Source organism: Calliphora vicina, chromosome 5 (genome assembly GCF_958450345.1).
Source record: "Calliphora vicina chromosome 5, idCalVici1.1, whole genome shotgun sequence".
Classification (NCBI taxonomy): Eukaryota; Metazoa; Arthropoda; class Insecta; order Diptera; family Calliphoridae; genus Calliphora; species Calliphora vicina.
In genome coordinates, this window is record NC_088784.1 from 2,860,121 (window position 1) to 2,879,158 (window position 19,038).

The window sequence follows — 19,038 nt, forward strand, 5'->3', positions numbered from 1 at the left end:
ACTTGTTTACTGAGGAATTCAAAACAGCGTATTGTCATTATTTTGATGAAACAGATTTGAGTGGTGCAAATTTTACGCCGAACACAGTGTGTAAAAGTTGTTATAATACCCTTATAACCTGGGTACATGGAAAAGGTGTACAGTTTTCTTTTATTAAGCCAGTAATTTGGGTGCAAGACGTAACTGGACATAATGAATCCAGGTGCTACGCATGTATAAATTCCGGGTATGGATTGAACAGAACAAAATTGAAAACAAAAGTATACATTCCCGCTTTTACTGCGACACTTCCAGTACATCGCGCTGCTGCTGCCGATCCACCTAAACCCCCGATTGTGGATACTGTGTCCGTGCAAGCCGAAACCGTTTTCACCAATCCGACCAATGTGAATGATGCAGATTGGACACCCGATATTGAAAATAATGCACCACAACCGCTAACACAAATCGAAATGGATTACATTGTGGCTAAGATGGGACTATCACAAACAAATTCAGAATTTTTGACATCATTTTTGAAGCGTAAAAAACTCACAGAGCAAAATGTCAGCGCAACATCATACCGAAAACGCCAAGCTGAATTTCAGAAATTTTATTCCGTTGACGAAGCAAATACGTTCACTTACTGCCATGATATCCCAGGTTTAGTGAACAAAATGGGAATGGATTATATCGCTGGCGACTGGCGTTTATTCATCGACGGTTCAGTTTCAAGTTTGAAGGCTGTGCTGTTGCACAAAACAAACAAAAAACCATCCATTCCATTGGGATTCAGCACAACTATGAAGGAAACGTATGAAACATTGGGCGAAATTTTGAAGAAAATCAAATACAATGTACACAAATGGAAGATTTGTTGTGATCTAAAGGTTGTCAACATAATACAAGGTATTATATTAAAGGGCGGTTTTCCAAAATACTTCTGCTTCCTTTGTAATTGGGATTCGCGATACGCAGGGAATCAATATCAATGTAAAGATTGGAAAGCAAGAACTCCCGAGCTCGAGAAACAATTAAAATTACGTAATGAACCTTTGATAAAGGATGTAGATGATATTTTGTTGCCATCGCTCCACATGAAATTAGGAATAGCTGGGAAATTCGTTGAAGTGGTAGTCAATAATATTGAGGACGCCTATGGCTGTTTGAAATCCATCTTTCCAAAACTCAGTGAAGCTAAAATTAGAAAAGGTACGTATCGTTGTCTGTATTTAAATATTGTCATATCTAAATTTTTTTATTTCAAACAGGTATTTTGAATGGACCGGATATACGAAAATTAATGAAAAGCGAATCTTTTACAAATATCCTTTCGAACCATTATAACTACCTATGTGCATGGGAGACATTGAAACAAGTCATCGAAGGAGTTTTAGGAAAGAACCGTGTACAGCGAGATGACATACAGACACGAGTGGACAAGTTGCTGTATTATTTTGAAAAAATCAATGCATCCATGACGCTAAAATTACATTTCATGCATTTCCACCTTGATACGTTTTTGGCACAATTACCTCAGGAATCGGACGAACAAGGAGAGAGGTTCCACCAGGTGACCATGCCAATGGAAAAGCGATTCAAAGGCAAAAAATTAGATGCATTGCTTGCGGAGGTTTGTTGGTGGAGTTCTAAAGTTATGCTGTTTAAAGATGAAAGCAAAGAAGATGAAGATGACACTGAAATTGGTGGACACACTGAAGAAAACATGCCCTTGAACATCATGTCTAACTCGGATGATAATGCAGATAACTCAGAACATGAATATGAACAACCTACGAAGAAAACAAGATCATCAGAACCACAAGCGTCCACTTCAACAAGGATGGATATTGAAAATAATTGAAAATATTTTAAATTTTGTTTACATGCATAGATAACTAATAAAAATCTTATATTTTCTGTGTAAGAATAGCTGCAATATGAATCGGAATTTTTATTTTCATGCAATATAAAGTTTATAAAGAAAAAAACAGCATATTTGTGGATTTGTAATCCAGTTATTGAGCAAAAAAGGTGCAAAATGGGGAAAAAATTGTAAAAAATGGTCATTTTTGCGATTTTTAAGGCACTGGATGCACTTTTTTCGGGTAGGTATGTTCCGCTTTTTTTTTCTCCTGTTCAATATCTACAACTTTTCTTCAGACACAAAAGAGATATTCCGTACGGTATACCGAGATATAACCGTGTTAAAATATAGAAAAAGTGATAAAAATCCACCTTGAGCAAAAAAAGTTCGTATGGCCATTAAATTATTACGGCAGCCAACTTGACAAAACTAATGATGCAGAAGTTCTTATTTTTGGGGCTACTTTCACGTGCAGTTGTCAGAATTGAGTCCCAAAGCAATGAGCTGCAAAATGTTGTACTGTGTTATTAATCGAACTTGACTTTTTTTTCCCAAACTTATTTCATTCAAAATAAGAACATGTTCATAAATATTATAAAATTTTACATGACGGAAATTTTTGCTTTTTTTACTTAATTTTTTTAATAAATTGCATTATAATTGTATTATATAATGAATTAGTGCAAGAATATTGGCAAATATTTTAAGATAAAAAGGAGAATATCTGAAACTTAAAAATTATCATTAAACATAATAAAATATTCATAAATATAAAAGCATTTCATCCTCTTAAATCAATTTAATCATTTTCGCGTTTTTTATAAAGTTTTGTAGCTGAAAATCATAAAAAAACTAAAAATTTTCCATGAAAAATTTCAAACATTTTTGAACAACATAAAAATAAAAATGAAATTGAAATTATATTTTTCAAGCCTTCTAGATTTTATTTCAAAACATAAAATATTAAAAAAATCATACTATTTAAGAAATTATTTATAAATGTTATGAATTGAAATCAATGAATTCGAATCATAATATTTATGTTGAAACTTTTTTCTGTGCAGTTTTTTGTTTATTTTTATTTATATGCGCTGTGGGAGAAATACTAAAAATGGTGTTAATTAAAAGTTGAATAACTTTTACAATTTTAATCCGATTTGAATAACTAAAACCATGTTTTATTAAATTTCCTATATATGTTGGTATAAAGTTTTATAAACTTTGATATCAAAATAAACAATGAAAAGCGACTAAAATCAAAAAAGTTGATAAATTTTGGTTCTCTTTTAGATATTCTTAACAAAAACAATACTTATAACTTAAAAATTAAAAATTAATCAAAAAATGCACGTAATTTTAAAGAGTAATCAGTTATCTTTCCAAACCCGTTAAAAGATTTAAAGTCGGACAAAAACTGACTAAGCTACAGGTGGTTAAGTCGACGTACATCACTGAAAACGTTTTTTTCAGAATAACTTCTGAATTTTTAGAGACAATATGTAGTGTACTCAGCAAGACCTTAACCCACGCTAGGCCGTTTTCCAAGTTTTTTTTCCATCGTAGCACCGTGTAATATACATAACTGAGACACCATTAATTTTCACTGATATATAGGTATTTCTATATAAACAACATTATTTCGTTAGTATTGTGAAACTTTGTTTAGGTTGAATTTAATAAGAAAAGTAAAAAAGTAACGTAACTGAGTGATAGACTGATTCAACATCGCCCAGCCCAAAACGTCAAAAGGTAGAGGATAGATTTGTCAAGCCGGTTTTCGAATTATTCGAAAAACCGTTTTTTTCCAATTTTCCGCTTTTTTTAAACCGGTTTTTACAGAAGGACGGGTTTCGATTAATTTTTTTTAAATTGTTTTTTAGTTTTTAAAAAAAAAAAATTCCAAATTTTTTATTTTTAAAAAATCTTTTTTGGGGAAAAATAATTTATGACAAAAAAATTTTGTTAATGAAAAAAAATTTTTTTAAAAAATCTTTTTTGGGGAAAAATAATTTAGACAATAAAATTTTGTTAATGAAAAAAAAATTCCAAAAAATATTTTTCCCGATTTTGACCCATTGTAGCTCCATCTTACTATAGCATATATTCTATCATTAGATATCCATATTGTCTATATTAATCGAGGTTGTCCCGGTTTTTTCATTATTTCTTAGCCATTTGTGGGCCGATTTTGTCGATTTTAAATAGCAACCGAGCCGGAAGAATTCCCGATATATTGATGTATGAATCATGTAATTTATTTGGGGGCCACGGGAAGTTGATTTCAACATACAGGCGTACAGACGGACATGGCTATATCGCCTTCGCTATCTATAACGATACAGAATATATATACATAAATACTTTGTGGAGTCGCAAATGAAAAATGTAGAAATTAGAAACGGAATGACAAACTTAATTCTTAAATTGACACAAAAGGCTAAAAACCAGTTTTTGATAGAAAAAACCGAAAACCGGTTTTTAAAAATTATGCTTTTTCGAATTATTCGAAAACCGGTTTTTAGAATATGTCGAATATTTGACAACTCTAGTAGAGGCATGAAATTTGTATAGATCCATCTCTTTCTGTGTAGATCCATTAAAATCCATTTTGGAAATTTGAAGGTTTAGGGGTAAAAATTGGTAAATTAGGTAACCTTATATCTTCTAAACAAAATATTTCGAAGTTCAAACCCTTTAGGGGAGAAAATGGGTACAAACTGTATTTGTTACTTTTTTGCAACCGCATTTATATTTTAACCCAAAAAACATAGAAATAAATTTCAAATCGTATTCTTTATTTACTAAAAATAACAAATAAAAGTTTGGAACTTTTTGAAAATTCGAACAACTAAGAGGTAAAAATTTTATTTATTTTTGTTACTTTTTTTATAACATAATATTTTGTATAAATTGACCTAGACCAGGAGGTGAAATAGGAAATTTCCCCCACCCCCCAAGAAATCGAAATATTTTCATATAAAATAAGGAATACACAGAAAAATTTAGAACAAATTTTAATTTTAATTTCTACAAAAAGTCTATGTAAATCTGAGCATGATCTAACATACAAATCCAAAATTAATAAGATTTAGCTAGGATTTTATCATTGTTATAAGCAGTTTGGTATTGAAAATTAGCAAAAACTTAGAAACAAACATATAAGGCCACCTGAACAAATTTTATGTTTCTAAAACTTGATTGCTGCCAATAGATTTGTTGCTGTAATTGCTAGATTTGCAATACATAAAATCTATGTGTGTGTAAATCATGCTCATTTCCATAATACAAAACCGAATATAATGAGATTTACCCAGAATGTTTATTATTGTGCTAAGCACTTTGGTATTGAAAATCAGTAAAATCGGTTGAATATAACAAAAGTTAGGGACAAAAGAGCGCCTCAAAAAAATGTTTGTTTTTAATGAAAAAAACTTTGTTGCATAGATATTGCTACTATTTAATTTGTTTCAGAATCTGCTAGATTTGTAGGAAATCCTTTTCATAGTAAACCCGTTAATTTACATATTTTTGATGTTTTTCTGATTAATTTTGACTAAAAATTGTAAAGTTGCCGAAACAGATTGTATTTTTGATCGTGGTTCCCATTCTTGTAGCATTCAAACTTGTTTCTACTAATTTTACATTTACTTAAATATATATATATTTTTTTAAATATTTGTAAAAACAACAATTTGGTTTCTTTTGTATATTTTTTTTTTGTAATTATTTTTAACAACATTTACTAATAGAGCTTTCAATTATAAAATTTTGCAAGTAGCAAGAGGAAATATTTTACTTGAGCAAAAATAACTCACTACACAAAGCCTGGGGTAAAAAAATAAAAATGAAAAACTATTTTTTGTTTTTCTTTAACTATGAAATTCTAGTTTAGGTTATTCATTTGCCAAAAATACTTGAACAGAAAAAAAAAGAAAACTGTAAAGTGTTTCTTAAGGAAATAATTTACTTAAATCCAAAATAAACAACATTTGACAAAATGAATGTAATAAAAAATAAAAACTACAATTTGTGAAATTTTCTTTAAAAAAAAGTATGAAAGAAAATCTTTTCCATTATAAACAATCAATAACATTTAGTTGAAACAAAATTGCTTTTCTTAGTTCAATCATCTCGTATAAGACTGTTTGTTACAAGTAGCATGTACAAAGAATCAGAAAAAGAAAATAACTTGAAATTACAATATCAGACATTCATACACAACATACATATGTATGTACATATGTATTTACTCAGGGCTGCACCCACATGCAGCCCTGCATACATAAATAAATATATGTTACGAGTATGTATGTACATAAAAAACAATGTTGCAAAGAGCCGGATTTAAAATGCAACAATACATACAGATTGGCAGGCAAATACTTACTACATAGTACTCGTAGTTGTAGTTTATACAATGTATTTGAAGAATTTGTAGGTATGTGTCGAAGTTGATGCAGTAATGGCATGTAATTCATATAATATGTTTTTGTAACTTTTTCTTGCTCAAAAAGAGTCTTACATTCATATACAGTGGCTGAGTTGAAGCCAAAAATTATAGACTAAATAGATAATTTAAGGAATTAGGAATAAGTGGTAGCAATATACAAAACTTCTACAACATTTCTGCTTATGCACATGAATCTATTCTAAAGTAACAATGTTGAAAATGGTTTTCTTAAAAATTATCAAAAATTTGTCGAGGTTGGTTCATAAGTTTTTTTCTACTGTACTGATTTTGCTGATTTTTAATACCAATCAGCTTAGGATAGTTGTAGACATTCCAAGTGAATATAATTAATTTTGGGTTTATAGTTTGAACGTGAGAGTGTTTTACACAAACATTACTTTGACTTTCATAAGAACCAGGAATTTTTGCATATTGCTGGCAGAGTCTAGACATGAAATATCAAACTAATATATTGTAGAGCAAGTAGGAGATATTTACCACAGATATTATGTATTGCACCTCGATATTAAATCAACAATATTTTGATTTGATACCAAACGTTTTCAAGCCCAAAAATAAATTATCTTATTTGTCTTAAAAACCTCTCTAGCCCCACGGTATATGCCATTAAACTTAAGAAGATGTATTTTCAATGAGTGCATACACATACATACAATATTCTCATATGTATGTATGCATATGCCAGTGAATATGCGATGAAATAAGTTTCTGATACGAGTATAAGTAGAAGTTAAATCTTATTGGTATGCAAGTAATCGAATTTTAAGCTAATACTCTACTACTACACTTCATTAGTGAAATGCATGTTATTGAACACACACACACACATGCAAACACAATCAAGCATGGATGCTTCAAAGGCAAAATGTTTGATTAGCAGAGCCCCATTTTTATGGAGTTCAAAATATAGCCAAAAATTCAATATGTGATATCTTTGTTTTATTTGCATTTTGTGTGGGAAACAACACAGAATAAATCTAATAGTACATTTAAAAAGAAACTTTAGCACAGAAAATACATTTACTGATTAAAAAATATAGTTTGATAGCGAACTATTCGAAAAGTGCCGTTGCTTACCCTGGTGTGGTTTTCCACACATATGTAATTTTCATGTATTTTGCAAAGTTACAAAGTTTCAATGTGAGATATCTTTGTATTATTTCTTCTTTGTGTGGAAAACAACACAGAATGAATCTAATTCATTTAAAAATAAATTTTAGCACAGAAAAAACACATTAATTAATTGAAAAATATAGTTTGATAATGAAATATACCAAAAGTAACATTGCTTACCCTTGTGTGGTTTTCCACACATATATAATTTAGGTATTTTACACTAGCTACATCATGTTTTGTAGTCAAAGTTTCAGTGTGAGATATCTTTGTTTTATATCTTCTTTGTGTGGGAAACAACTCAGAATAAATCTAATAGTACATTTAAAAAGAAACTTTAGCACAGACAATACATTAACGGATTCAAAAATATAGTTTTATAGCGAAATTTAAAAAAATGACGTTGCTTACCCTGGTGTGGTTTTCCACACATATGTAATTTTCATGTATTTTGCACTAGGTACAAAATTCTTTGTGGTCAAAGTTTCAATGTGAGATATCTTTGTATTATTTCTTCTTTGTGTGGGAAACAACACAGAATAAATCTATTTCATTGAAAAATAAATTTTAGCACAGAAAGAACACATTAATTAATTGAAAAATATAGTTTGACAATCAGATATACCAAAACTGCCATTGCTTACCCTTGTGTGGTTTTCCACACATATATAATTTTCATGTATTTTGCACTAGGTAAACAATTCTTTGTAGTCAAAGTTTCAATGTGAGATATCTTTGTATTATTTCTTCTTTGTGTGTGAAACAACACAGAATAAATCTATTTCATTGAAAAATAAATTTTAGCACAGAAGAAACACATTGAAAAATATAGTTTGATAATGAGATATACCAAAAGTGACATTGCTTACCCTTGTGTGGTTTTCCACACATATATAATTTAGGTATTTTGCACTAGCTACATCATTTTTTGTAGTCAAAGTTTCAATATTTTATTTCTTCTTTTTGTGGAAAACAACACAGAATAAATCTAATACATTTAGAAGAAACTTTAGCACAGAAAATACATTTACTGATTCCAAAATATAGTTTAATAGCGAAATATTCAAAAAATGACGTTGCTTACCCTGGTGTGGGTTTCCACACATTTATAATTTATGTATTTTTGCAGTAAATGTTTCAATGTGAGATATCATTGTTTAATATCTTCGTTGTGTGGGAAACAATACAGAATATATTTAATATTACATTTAAAAATAAATTTTGGCACAGAAAAAACACATTAATTGATTAAAAAATATAGTTTGATTATGAGATATTCCAAAAGTGACATTGGTAACCCTTGTGTGGTTTTCCACACATATATAATTTATGTGTGTTTTGCACTAAGTACAGTATTTTGTACTCAAAATTTCAATGTGAGATATCTTTGTTTTATTTTTTATTTGTGTGGGAAACAACACAGAATAAATCTAATTCGTTTAAAAATAAATTTTAGCACAGAAAACACACTAATTTATTCAAAAATATGGATCGAAAATGAGATATGTCAAAAGTTACGTTGATATAAATTTTTTTCCAAAATCGCGTTTTTAATTTCTGAATTTCTGCCAATCTTTCCCATATAGATGTCTAAAATTTGGAGCATAAAGCATGAAATAAATAATACGAATTCAATAAATAGTTTTTAAGGGCAGACCTAAAGTAAATACATATATAAGCAATGTTAACAAAATACACACTCTCAAAATCTTTAACTTGTTCCTGCTAAATGGCTGCCAATATGCCTGCATATACTTACAATTGTATGTTCATTAGTGTGAAGCCAAAAAATTTGTTTCGATGTTTCCAATTAACATGAGAGCTTACTTCATTTTAAGATACAATTTCTCAAGATTTATATGTTGGAATGAGCTAGAGCCAGCTCATTCTAGACGGAGTACCAGAATTAAAGCAAGAAAAATTTAATTTGTTTTATCGTAACCTTTTATTGAATCATAATGTTTACAGAATTGGGTTATTTATGCAATAATACATGGGGAAATGACCTTCATTCGAAATTTTGTAGTAAATGAAGCTGAACTTCATTAATTAAGCGTCGAATTTCCTCTTTTATTGAATTTTTGTTGTAATTTTATTACGGAAACCATTTCCTGCTAATCTGACACAAATAGCTACTAAAATCCATGCAAACAATTTTTATTTTATAAAAAAAAAAAATTGTAGTTTACGTTATATTTTGGTTCTTAACTTTTTTCATTCTGCTTAGTACAATGATAAAGATTGTAGGTAAATCTCATTAATTTCGAATTTATATTATGGAACTGAGCTTGATTTACACACACAGAAATTGTGGAAATTGTACATGACTATCTATGTCTAAAAGTGGCCGAATTTCGTTTATGCACTGTGAAAATTCACACTCTAATGCTAGCTTGTTAGTTTGGAACTTTGACTTTAAATTTTGTACATCTATGGCTGAGATATAAGGAAAAACTAGGACAACCTAGATTTTTGACCAGTTTTTATCTATATCTGGCTTACTCATTAAAATATACCCTTGCAACGACGTATATAACGCAATAGTAAGTCGTACATACAATGGATCAAAATCAATTTTTTTATCACAAAAATAAATTTTTGGCTTAAAGTTATTTTTATTAATATATTTTTTTTTTTTAAGTTTTTTAAAAAAAAAATTTTGTGAAAAAAAATTAAAAAAAAATGTTGAAAAAAAAAATTTAATTTTTTTACTAAAAAATATTTAAAATTTTTATTAAAAAAACTACAATTTGGTGAAGGGTAACATCGTACGACACTCAATATTAGACACGAACCGGATGATATAGGTCTGAAACAATAAATTAAATGGAGAAAAACTGCGTTTTCAGTTTTTCATTTCGTGATCCTCTTTCCTTTTAAAAGGACTTTTTTTCAGAGGAGTACATTTTTAAAAAAATGTTTTAAAATACTTCTGATCATCTTACTAGGTCAAATTTGATGTAAAATGATCAAGAAGAGTTGTAAAATATTTCGTATTATTTTGATTTTATCCTGTAAGGATCAAAAGATGTCAAAAATGTCCTTTAAAATATTTATCCTTGAATATCCTTTCAGATTTCCAATATTTTTTTTTTAAAATATTGAGTTAAAGATACAAATATTGAATACCACATTCCAAAATTTCATCCTTCTATCTTAACTACTTAAGTGTTAAAAAATATTTTAAATTTGAAGTATTTGATTTTTTATATTTTATTTTAATATTTCATTCGAAAAAAATATAACAAAATCCGTTGTGAAAAGCAACGAAGAAGACTTTTTAATAAACAAGTAAAATGGTATAGTCGGGCAAGCCCGACTTATATTTGAATACACACATATTCTTATTTGAATACACACATTTTCGGTAGTGGACCTTATATGGGAGCTATGACTAATTATGGACCAATCGTTACAAAATCTGTTGGGATGAATTGCGAATATATGAAACATATTTGTGTTGAATTTTGTTTGGATACTGACATATTTCAGAGACTTATGTATATTAATGACATTTTAGAGAATGCTGCTTATATGGGAGCTATGGAATATTGTTGACCGATCGTCATGAAATTTGGTCGTGAGTGTTCGGCTTACATAAAACTTAATTGTGCTGAATTTGGTTTGAATATGTTTATAATTAAGATATTTATGAGAGCTTAACTATTTTCAAATATGCCAATTGTATGGGGGCTAGAATAAATAATGGGCTGATTCTAACCAAATTCAATATACTTTGTCCTTGGGGCAATATAAATGTTTGTGCCAAATTTTGTTGAATTATCTTCAAAACCTGCGACCTGTAGTTTGATTAAAAGGTTTACGTGGATGGACGGACAGACAGACGGACATCGCTTAGTCGACTCAGAAAGTGATCCTGAGCAGATTGGTATACTTTAAGGTGGGTGTTGGGACAATATTTTTGTATGTTGCAAACAACAGCCCTAACCCATTATACCTCCCCCACTATGGAGGTGCAGTTTTTAAACATGCACTGTTCTTAATAAAACTTTTTTGTATACTAATAAATTTTTTTTTTATATTTTAATTTGACCTTTATTTATATAGATAAATGATGAAATTTTGACATTTAGTATAGAATATTTGGGTCTTTAACGCACTATTTTTTTAAAAGGAATTTATTGACAATCTTAAAGGATAAACATTTTAATTTTTGACATCTTTTGATCCTTACAGGATAAAATAAAGATAATACAAAATATTTTGCAACTCTTGGTGTTCTTTTGACATACAATTTGACATTGTTGGAGTAGCAGGAGTATTTTTAAATATTTTTTGAAAAATGTACTTCTTTGAAACTTTGAAGTCCTTAAAAAAGGATACAAGATCACGAAACGAAAAACTGAAAACACAGTTTTTCTCCATTAAATTTATAGTTTCAGACGTATATCATCCGGTTTGTGTCTAACCAATTTTTTCTCTATTTGTCGGACGGTGTAAGATTCGCCACAGCCGATTATAGCTCTCTCACTTGTTTTTATAATCATGTTATTATTACAAATACTCCAAATATGGTTATGGCATCTTAAGGTTTGCAAATAATCAACATAAGATTGAGCTGGAATCATAATATGGTTGGACTCAACCATAATATGATTGCGCCATATTTTATATATTTGAGTTGGAATAAGATTATGGTTGGACACAATTATATTATGGTTGAGCTATTAGTAAAATAGGATCGTTGAGCCATAATTATGTTATGCAGGATTATTATATGATATTGTTACGTTTTAAGCTTTTCAAAACGCTGGTTTATTTTCTTTAAATAAACCGGATACTTTTGATTGCAAATAAAAGCCGTTTAGTAGTTTGAAAATGGTAACAACTCTATATTTATTCAAATGTACAACAACAGAATTAAATAGTCACTCAATGTTTTTTTATACACGTTTATAAATTCTCAGAAATACAGACACAATTTATAATATACACGAATTTACTTGAAAAACACAACACACTTTAAGGCTCTCAGTTGATTTTTATTCGAAAAGCGTCTCTGATAAACTCACTCACGACAGCAACCTCTGCCACTATTTATAACACTGCCATCTGCACTCTAGATTGTTCTTTAACTGTCAAAGTTCGAGTATTCTAGATCATACGCCATCTGTGGTGTACTTTCTACAATGTTCTTTAACTGAATATTCGAATTCAAACAGCGTTGCCAACTTACGATCAATGGTCAACTGAAAGCTTTTATTTAATAATGCCCACAGATATGTTACAGTTTGCTATTACAGTAATGTTATTTGAAAGCATTATGCAACTTTTAAATCAGCCCTTAAAATCGTTATATTTGAATTCAAGTACAATTTCGTAACAATATTTTATAATGCTACGCATTAGTAATATTATAGTCATATGCAAACCCTTATATGATTTGACAGCAACCATAAAATCCAACACATTATTTGCGTGTATGGTTCAATAATGCATTCAGCTTACCAAACTTTGACATGTTATGGATACATTCTTAGGATGACTTTGCTCGAATTTACAAAATAAATTTTAAAATGTTTGGAATTGCATTGTATGTAATTTATTTGAAGTCATGAAGTTTCCTAGCTCTCAAAATGCTAAAACTAGAACGAAAGTTTAAAAAGAAATAACTTATTTTAAAATTTACAAAGTTTTTTTACTTCTAACAAACGGCACCAGCCTATTGTACATATAACAGCATAAGTAAGTTTAGGTATGTGTTTTTCATTGATAACATGTTTCGTTTTTTTTATATCAAAGTATTTTACGAGGGAACTGTATAGAATGTTAAAACCTCGTATCATCTGCATTTCCGCCTTGATGAACACCTTTACTTTTGTGAACATCATATAAGGAAGTGAGCAAAAAGGGAGTAAAGTTTATAAAAATAACATATTGATTTCTCATGAAATGAATTTGTTGCTGATAAAGGTAATTTCAACAACAATTTCTAGATATACTCTTTAATAAAATAATACTTTTTTTTCTGCAAATAACCTTCTTTTTTCTTATTTTTTTTTTGGTAATCTATGGAGTTGCTTTATTTTGTTAAAAATCATTTTCTTGCTTTTATGTTGTTTACATTTATGGTTTGGAATTTTAATTTTCAACACCAAATATTATTTTCAGCACCTTTTTTTTTTTGTTTAAGCATTATAGAATTTTTTGTGCAACCTTTTGTATTTAGTTTTTTTTATCTATTTTTGTTGTGTTTTTATTTTCGGGTTTTTGTTGCTGAATTTCTTAAAAATTATAAGCAGCAGCATGATGTGCTGATTTTTTTAAAAATTCTGAAAACGTAACAAAGTTGCGCTGGATTATGTAGTTGGTTGGTGTTTTTCTTAGGTACAAGAAGTTATTTTGCTTTCACATTTTGTGCCAGTCAAGAAGTCAAGTATGGCAGTCAGGTTTTTCATGTTGGTTTCTTGTTTTCTCTTTTATTATTTTGTTTTGTGTTCTTTATAAAACTTTATGAATTATTTGACATTTTCCACAGATTTTTATGTAGAGCATGACTAACAAAAAAAAAAGCACAACAAAAAACTTCTAAGTATTTATGAAAAATAAACATGTTTTTTTGGTAAACGAATTTCATTTGAGATAAAATAATCAATAAGTTGTTTAAAAATCTTAAATTTTTTGGAACATCTAGAATCTACTTAATTTTAACTATTATTTCTTAAAGTAGTAGGAGTAATTGAATTCTTAATATTCTATTTCTATTTCTAATTTAATTTAAATATCAATTTCCTTTTGCATTAATCATTTGTAAAACAATTTAAATTTTGATTCCCCTGGCATTTTAGTATCAAAAACCTTAATTTAAATTTTATTTTTAAAGAGCTCTAAATGAATGTCAATGAATGACTGACTACAATGTTTAAAAGTGTATAAAAGAAACAGATGGGCAAGGAATTACAAGGGTAGAAGGAAAACATTGTAAAAGTTCCGATGACATTAACGAAATTAATTTTACATTCATTCACCGGAAACATATAAATGAACTTCAATGTGTCGTATTTCCGTTTAAAAGGTAAACTGAGTACATTTCGTTTTCTTCTTATTTCTGGCTACAAGAACATTTTAACAGTTGTAAGCATTTGGCAGAAATCAAACTTTTTGTACATTCAACGAGGGAGTCAGTCTGCTGGTGTGACTGCCTGGCTGTTTGTCTCGGTTTCATTTATTTGGAATGCCGTCATCTCATACAAAAGAATGTTCTTTTTGACAAATGAATTTTTATACAAAATTGAAAGTTTTTTTTTTTTTTTTGCATTTTACTTGAAATACTATCCTTAGCAACTTCATCTTCTTTTACTCATGCCGGGGTATTATTTGTAATTTAAATCACTATTAACAATAAATAGCAAAAAGGAAAATGTGTGAGGGAGAAACCTTTAACAAGTAAGACTAAGCAGTCACTTACAGTAAATTAAATACCCACAAAGTAAACTTTGGATTTCTTATTCCTTTATCCTTTAACTTTTTCTTGTTTTTTTCACTGTGGTCGTTTTTTTAGATGCTCATGATTTCTTTGCTAGGGCTGGTCGCGCTTAAACACCTTCTTTTTTTCCATGAGGAAGAGTAAAAAGGAGCTCTATTATTCATTTGCTGGCATTGGGAAAATAATTAATTAATTTAGGGTTTATTTAAGTTTTCGTTTTATTTAGAAAAGTAAAATAACTATTCTGAGAGATGAGCAGCTTTGTATTAATTTGGTACTTTATAGGTAACATTTATTTAATTTAGCTCTTATTTGATTAAGATATGATTTGTGTTTTAGAATAGTAGGTTTTAATATAGTTGAACTAATCTTTACTAAACTAGTGGTTCACCTACCAACTAGCGGGTATGTAAAGTATGGAGAAGGACTCACTATATTGTAAGCTTCATTGTTAAGAGCCGTTTTTTGTGAGAAAACCTTTATATACACAATAAAATTAACCGTTTTTTTAATATGCAGAACGTATGATTAATATATAATTAGTATCACTAATTAAATATTAATCATACGTTACCAATAACACTTGAAATCTCTTAAGAGATAATATTAATCATACGTTTAGTCTATAAAATGCCTAGGAACAGTTGAAAATATTAGAAAAAACTGACAATTTATAAAGTAAAACAGTTAAAAGAAGGCGATTATACAAAATACGAATTTCAAATCGTATATCATAGAGTGATAGTAGAGTGACAATCAGTAGTATGGAAAAAAATGTTTGTTAAAATTTTGAAGAGTGCCGGGTGGAAACTTGAGGAAAATATAACATAAAGTCCAGAATGTAAAATAACAGCACAAAAATGGAAATTAACCCTTAGCAGCACTTGGGGTCCAAATGACCCTCATCTTTTCAAATCTCGAAAAACACAGCCATTTTGACCCCAAGTGCTCTTAAAGGTTAAAATCCATTTTTGCACTGTTGTTGTAAATATTAGACCCAATGTATATTTTCCTCAAGTTCTATTAAAATCGGCCCAAACATATATAACATTTCGCTATCATTTCATTAGAAATTCGAAATATGGAAAAATTTTACGTTTGACCTTCACGATTTAAAGGTTAACGTTTTCCGATTTTTTTAAAACTTTCAGACCACATTTAAAATTACCAGAAATATAATATTATGAATAGGTTTTACTTAAAATTTATAACAATAAGGAAATTGGGCTCATTCGCCAAAATATGGACAAAAAATTTGTTTTTCTTGAAAATCGCAAAATTTAAATCGCAGGTACGGAAAAACTGTAAGAGGTATTGACATAATTTTTTCATATTTATATTCCCTATTATGATGTCAATATATCCCAATGTGATTATCAAAAAATTCTGAAATTTGTTTAACAAAATTTTTAAAAATTTGAAAATGGAGATTCGAAACGGCATACAGATGGTTGAAATGTACCAAAAGTGGCGATTAATTCAAAAGCTGAACTTTATCTGTTACAGTCATGTTTAGTATTAGGTTAAAGTGCATTAAATAATACATCACAAACTGCTAAAATTACAGTTGTGAGTAACTTAATTTATTGGCAGTGAGCGGTCAAAGTCAAATAATTTTTACAAATTTTGCGTAAATTGTGATATTTCGAGAGCTTATATTTTTTGTTAAATCTGTTAAAAGTAGAAATATTAAAATGGAACCATCAACTTCAGGTATTTGAAAACATAAATAAATAATTTTTGTTTAGATAAATGTTTTGAAAATATTTTTTTTGATTTTTTTTAAAGTTCTCCATTATTGGGGTTTTTTCGATATATAGATTGAGTTTAAAAAAAATCAGGGCGAGATCGGGTAAATTCCATTAAATGCTCTTTAAATATGAACTTTCAGCTTCTATATACAGGAAAAAATTGTGCGGGTTTATTGAGGTTTTTTTACTTATTTAAGTTATAGTGAAAGAACTCCTCTTGCTAAAAAACATATTCTGATACAAAATAGGTTAAAACATTTTTTTCTTACATTTTTTTTAAAGTTGTGTTTTTATGTATTTATGATTGTTCATTACAAAAATTTATAATATTGTCTTTTGTGGCTTTTTTTTAAAAAAATTTGTACATTTATAAAATTTTGTGTAAAACAAAAATTGGATTTTAAATTAAATTTATACTAATATAAATACATACAATAAATTTATATTTTGAATTTTTTAATAGCACTTTAAGTATGCTTTAATTTCCAATTTTATTCAATAATTTATCGCTTTCCATTCAAAGTTACAGCATAAATTGTGAAAAAAGGTCTTTTTTTCCAAAAAACAATAATGTGCTTAAAGGGTTAAAAAAAATTTTTTTAACCTTTTTTTTCTAAAATGCTGTGTTTTTATGTGCTTATAATAACTCATCAATAAAAAAATATAATATTTGAAAACTACGGTTTCTATGAATTAATCGCCACTTTGGGTACCATTCAACCCACTGTGCGGCAGTTAAAAAAAATATTTTTTTTTGGCCATACCTGCGAATAGTTTAACGGTATCCTACGAAGATATACACAAGTAAAGACGGATGTATTTTAAATAAAAATTAGCTTTTATTTTAATTTTTCTCGAAATATGTAAATTTTTTTTCCTAAATTTCTTGTTCAAGTGGCCTGAGACACGTTAATGGTCTGGCGAATTTGTAATAACTTTAACAGTTTTTAACCAAATTTTGTCATTTATATGTCATTACAACGATAATTATGCACACATTTCAATTCTTTTGCATTCAATTGCAAAAGTATTTATTTAGTAGGAAAATTTTTACAAAAACTGAAAAATTTTTTTTTGGAATTTTGCCGATAATACAGTTTTTGTGTCATTTTTACTCAAAGGAGATACAGGGTTAATTTCCAAAAAAAATTATTTAATGTAGTATTCATTAACATAAATAAGTCTACACATTTCTAGAAAACAATGCAGAAAGTTAACGAGTTTCACCTATTTATCCCATATAAATGGTAAAATTTTGAATATATCTGAACTTTGATATCGATGCGCGTCCAGAAATCGTTGTCCGATTTGGCTCAAATTTTCAGCACTTTACTTTTAGGCCTATTGTCACAATATTCCACCCGGCACTCTTTGAAATCTAAAAAAAGAAATCGGCTGTCACTCTAATATATCGAAAAATACATTTTAAAATAAGGCTTCACACTCAAATTTTCCATTACTCTGGCTCTAATTGTTATGCCATTTAAATCAGTTTGTTTTTCTATCACCCATCTTTTTGTCTTTTTTTCTAAATTTATTCTATATTGTTTTTATTTTAAACTTTTTTCATTTTTGTGGAAAATGTTAATCAAAAATTTTATGTTTCTAAAACATTTAGCACAATATGTTGCGGTTTTGGTGTTTTGTCGTCACTGGTTCAGTGGCTGCTGCCTGCTGCTGCTGCTGCTCTTTCTGCTGTTGTTGTTACTGGTGGTATTATGTGGCACAGACACACCGCAGGACATTTATATTTAATTATCTCAACAGGAAAAATTGAATGCGTAGGCAATTTTGACTTTAAAACCATAATCATACCCCATTCATAAAATAATAATATAAAATACGGACCAAAAAACAAAAAAAAAAACGACGAAAAATTTATAATAGAATAAATATTTTTGTGTTCAGCAAAGTGCCATAAACCACCAGTAAGTAATATACATACAATTGTATGTTTATATTTATTTTTAGGCGGAAAATTTAATACTTCTTGTAGAATTACTGAAATAATAATGAAATTGGCGATAATGGCCATGATGAGAGGATTATAACAAAAACTGTTTCAAAAACAGTTGGCAAAATTTTTAATTAAAACAATATTAAGAAAATTTGTACGAAAAAAAATTATAATAAGAGGAATAATACACAAAAATATTGTAAATATAATTTCCATCAACCCTAAAAATTTAACTTCAAGTCTTTTTTTAAAAAAAGTTATGTTTAAAGGTAGCAAAAATAATGTGAAATTTTCAATATTAAGAGCGTGTAGTTAGTGCAATATCTTGGTTAAAATTTTATTGTAGAAAAAAATTTCAATTCCTTAAATCAATCCAGCTTGTTTTGCCTTTCTATCTGCAATTTGATTTAAGTTTGTATAAAATAATTAAAAATATTTCGAACTAGCATGTTG